At 44.3% G+C, this 5,070-nt stretch overlaps 1 long non-coding RNA gene across 1 annotated transcript; it reads right to left on the bottom strand.

The window, feature by feature from the left end:
- Positions 1-486: 486 nt before the first annotated feature.
- On the bottom strand, positions 487-1,879 carry LOC123440051. The gene is made up of 3 exons (XR_006630264.1): positions 1,822-1,879; positions 1,615-1,680; positions 487-914 (listed from the first exon to the last, which is right to left on the bottom strand). It is a non-coding gene; the product is annotated as an uncharacterized LOC123440051 (long non-coding RNA).
- Between the last annotated feature and the right edge of the window lie 3,191 nt (positions 1,880-5,070).

Here is a 5,070-nt window from a genome sequence, read left to right as displayed (position 1 = left end):
ATACAGTTAACATAAAAAAGGTAAATCTGGAAGTCATCACTCCCAAAATAGAGGTTCTAGTCATTCCCTTGATCGAGAAACCAATCTCCAGATTGGTACCTCTCCTATGCATCAGTATGAAATAAGAGAAGAGGATGAGCTTGCATACCTGCAGAAGGGCTGGTGACGCAGTTGTGTAGCACCGCAGTCTGAACCTCTCCTAAGTCTAAACCGCACTGCAGTCTGAACCTCTCCTAAGTCTGAACCAGCGCATGCCCAATGCTAACGCTAGAATCGTCGCATGCTGATCCCCTAATTCAGTCGACGATAATGCAGAGGCGTCGCCAGCTGACATAATTTTAGTGCATATAGCTAACAAACTCCTACCAAACAGAAATGGCATAAACCCACATCCAAAGTGGTTAAGGCCCGGTTTTATGAAATGTCTTCAAAGTGGAAAAGCTAGGAGTATTATAACATGATGAGTATTAAGAAATCTACATCCTTGATTGCAATTTTTGTTGGTAGCTTACCAAGATGATCACTTGGTAAGAAATCTACATCCAGTAGTCTGTGAACATCTGAAGAAACTTGATACATGAATCTGTACACACTTGAAGCAGGCTACAGCTAACAACAAACTTTTTTTCCTGGGGAAGCTAACAACAAACTTAATATGAAGCTCCTTGCGATGGATTAGGAAAAGGAAAAATATTGTATGCTACTATGCACAACTCCCACTGCCCAATCATCTGGACAAAGGAATACATACAACACAGTGGCAACGAATTCTTGTCGATTATATACATATCATCAACAGAGGAACGCACACATTGTGAGCAGATGTGTTGAAGCGATGATACCTTTTCCACGCGCAGCCCTGCTACTCCTGAGTGGCTCGGCTCTACGGCCCAGTCCGGATAGGTCATCACAACCTGCGCCAATTTCGTAGAAGTTCATTTCCAACTATGGTGGATACACGCACATACAATCGAAGATTCCAGGCGAGGTGCCCAAAAATAAATAAATCCCATAGACAAACTTAATTGGTGACTACACATACTTGTTCGAAATTGGTTGCAGGAACAGGTCCCCCGAGATGCATATTAGACACTTGCAATATCATAAGGTTTGTTGAGAAAATGTGAGTGGTGACGACTAAGGAACAAATGTGTGCTGCTCTATACATTTTTTTTTGCTTTACTAAACCAAAACTGGTCCAGAACAAGAGATACATTCAGTAAGCTTCAGCAGGCACCGACTGGCCCAGAACGATAACAAAAACAGGAATACAAACTTTGGTAGGAGTACTAGCATAAATTCAAGTCCTTCTTTCTTCTGTATTAATTTAGGGACTAAATAATGCAGCGTAACTCATGTTCTATTCGAGATATTATTCAGTCAGCACAATTCTAATACTAGTACCGTAGTGCGAGGATATAATAACACAGTAGAATTCTCATGTTCAGTTTAAATAAGACCCAATCTACAGAAAAGTAGGTATTACAGCAGCAAACTATTACAGAATTCATCACCATGAAATCATGAACAAAATTTCTTGTAAGACACATCACGATCACACACAGAGTTCCTAGGGGATAAAATGCCTAATGCAACCATGTCATTTGGGCTTACCTTGATCTGTAGCTTCAAAAACTTGACGTAGAGGACTGCCTCCTCGAGCGTAGTGCTGAGATCCACCTACGAAGAAATTTCACAGCAGTCATAAAGTACTAATGCCAATAACTAGCTCAATCTGCAGCTCAGTTTGCTTCCTAGATTTTTATTTTTTGAAAACGAGTTTGCTTCATACATAGAGTAGGCAAAAGAGGATGGACTCACTTTGGTTCCGTTGGGCACCAGCTTCTGCAAAACCCGAAGCTTGTCGTTGATCTTCTCCCTTCTTCTAGCATTTCATTCATTCATTCATTCAACTTGATCTCGATTCATCCAAGACTGTTGGTGTTGTGCTGTAGTGCTCAGGTCGCCGTACACCACCCCGAGGCTCTGGTACGCCAGGCTCAGGGTCATCCGCCACGGAAGCCACTTCTTCCCCTCTCCCTGCCTCCCCTCCTGCCATAGAGCCAAGAACGCGCGACAAACATCATCAGAAAAAGAAAAAAACGCACATTCAGCCAAGACGACGGGCGGCAAGGCGATCGAGGTTGTCAAGAACCGCGAGAAACGTAACTCCAGCGGGCATACCGTGTTCTCCGGCGGGGTGCCCCGGGCGACCGCGGCCTCAGGGTCCATGGCAGGGGAGCTCTTCATCCGGGCCCCTCTCCTCTCCTCTCCTCCTCCACCGCTCGATTGGCCCTGTTTGTCCGCGCTCCGGAGTGCACTGCCTTGTGCCTTGCGGGGAGTTGGGAGTTGGCGCTGCCGGGACGTTCTTGACTTACAAAGGAGCAGAAACCGGCAGGGGACGGGGACGGGTTGGGACGGGGGGGATTAGGTGGGATATATCTGGAGCCCTCGAGGCTTTTTTTACGGGAGGTCAAAGGAGCAGCGCGTGGGGCAGGTTCGACCGGATGTAGCACAACATTGGCGTGAGCCGCGCGCGGAGCAGAGGAGGCGGAGCACGCACGGGGGGAGGGCGTGGTGTTGATGCGCAGCTCCCTCACCATCGCGGTCGGCCGCCCCTGGGCTTGGGGGTTCGTCGGGAGAAGGTGGAATCGGGAGGTGGATCTCCGGCCAGGGAGGAGAGGGAGGTGGCGCCAGCAGCCGCCACCGGTGTTGGGGTCGCTCGCCAGCGGGGCTTGTTCCATCCATGAGAGGTGGGTGGGGTGGCGGCGGTGGGTAGGAGACAGAGGCGGGGTGGACCGGATCTGGAGAGACGAGACGAGGAGAGGGGTGGATCGGTCTGGTAGGACGAGGATAGGGTTTGCGGAGTTTTTTTTTCTGCGCGCAGCATTTGGATTCATTGAGAGACGTTCGATTTGTTGGCTTTAACGGTTCAGATCAGCTAAAGTGGGACTGACTGCCCTGCCACGTCATCGATCCGGGGGAAGGAGGTTTTAGCCAATAGGAAATCAACAAATAAAATTATGTTTATTTACCTATTACTTTTGATAAAATAAACATGTTAATATTTAGTAAATTTTCTCAAATATTTTTTCACACATTCTAGAAATGATGAACCAATACCATGTCAAATTTCATATCCTTTAGACTATAGCAGATTCCACCAATTAGAAATAAGCTTATATAAACTTTTTGTTGTTTGTTTGATTATCTTATATTTTATCCTCTTATAGTTTGTTACAATGACCCAACATTGTCCACATGTGTGTATGTTAGTATGACAAACAACGTTGTCAAAGAGATTTTACATTTTGTTTGCACAAAAAAATCATTTTCTATTTTCAAAGTGCGAGAAAATAGGTTTTTTGTAAAGTACCTACCAAATCTTTCTTCTAAAAATGTAGCAACTCATTTAAAAAAATATTAGACAATATATTATTTATAATATAAAATATTATGACATACCACAAACCAACCCATTAGCAAGCATGGAGGATAAAATACCAACCCAATATAAAAGTAAGATGAAAATAATAGCCCAACAGAATAGTGGTATAAAAAATAGTTCAATACATGCATGAGGTGGGATATAATGGACCCACGAGTGACATGTCAACATAGTTAGAACATGTTACGACATTTTTATAATCGTCGTAGAAGTTATGACGATCTCATCTTATGTGGTTACGACGTTTTTGACTCACATCGTCGTAGTTTATATGTAGATTTGATCCCCTCAAACGGTTTACGACAATCTCGGATGAAATCCTCATAGATTTATGACGAATTCATCAACGACGTCTTAAAAAACATCATGTATGAGCATATTTATTGTAGTGTGCGCCTTTTGATAGATTAGTACTGATACGTCCATTTTGCATCATGTTTTCGTGTAGTTATTTATCGCTTCTTGCGCTATTATTTCACTTTACGGTACTATTCTTATGCCTTTTCTATCTTATTTTGCAAGGTTTAAATGAAGAGGGAGAATGCCGGCAACTAGAATTTTGTCCTGAAAGTAGAGCAAAGTTGAGATACCTATTCTGCGCAACTCCAAACGCCGTAAAAATCAACGAGGATTTTTTTCCGAATTTATCAAAAATACTGGGCCGAAGAAGTGCCAAAGGGGTGCCAGGGGTTGGCCACAAGCATGCACGGCGCGACCACCCCCCAGACCGTGCCATGAGGGCTTGTGGGCAGCCTGCTGGCCCACTTGCCCCCCTCTTTTACTATATGAAGGGTTTCCTCCAGAAAAAAATCAGAGAGGAGCTTTTTCGTGGATTCGCCGCCGCCACGAGGCGGAACTTGAGCAGAACCAATCTAGAGCTCCGGCCGGACGATCCTGCCGTGGAAACTTCCCTCCCGGAGGGGAAATCATCGCCATCATCATCACCAACACTCCTCTCATCGGAGGGGACTCTTCACCATCAACATCTTCATCAGCACCATCTCATCTCCAAACCCTAGTTCATCACTTGTAACCAATCTCCATCTCGCGACTCCGATCAGTACTTGTAAGGTTGCTAGTAGTGTTGATTACTCTTTGTAGTTGATGCTAGTTGGATTATTTGGTGGAAGAGTTTATGTTCAGATCCTTGATGCTACTCATTACCTCTCTGGTCATGAATATGATTATGCTTTGTGAGTAGTTACTTTTGTTCCTGAGGACATGGGATAAGTCATGCTAATAGTAGTCATGTGGATTTGGTATTCGTTCGGTAATTTGATATGTTGTATGTTGTTTTTCCTCTAGTGGTGTTATGTGAACGTCGACTACATAACACTTCACCATTATTTGGGCCTACAGGAATGCATTGGGAAGTAGTAAGTAGATGATGGGTTGCTAGAGTGATAGAAGCTTAAACCCTAGTTTATGTGTTGTTTCGTAAGGGGCTGATTTGGATCCACTAGTTTAATGCTATGGTTAGACTTTGTCTTAATTCTTCTTTCGTAGTTGCGGATACTTGCGAGAGGGGTTAATCATAAGTGGGATGCTTGTCCAAGTAAGGGCAGTACCCAAGCGCTGGTCCACCCACATATCAAACTATCAAAGTAACGAACGCAAATCAT

Source organism: Hordeum vulgare, chromosome 3H (assembly GCF_904849725.1).
Source record: "Hordeum vulgare subsp. vulgare chromosome 3H, MorexV3_pseudomolecules_assembly, whole genome shotgun sequence".
Lineage (NCBI taxonomy): Eukaryota > Viridiplantae > Streptophyta > Magnoliopsida > Poales > Poaceae > Hordeum > Hordeum vulgare.
Note: the sequence above shows the minus strand (reverse complement) of the source record. Positions and strands in the feature narration are given on the sequence as shown.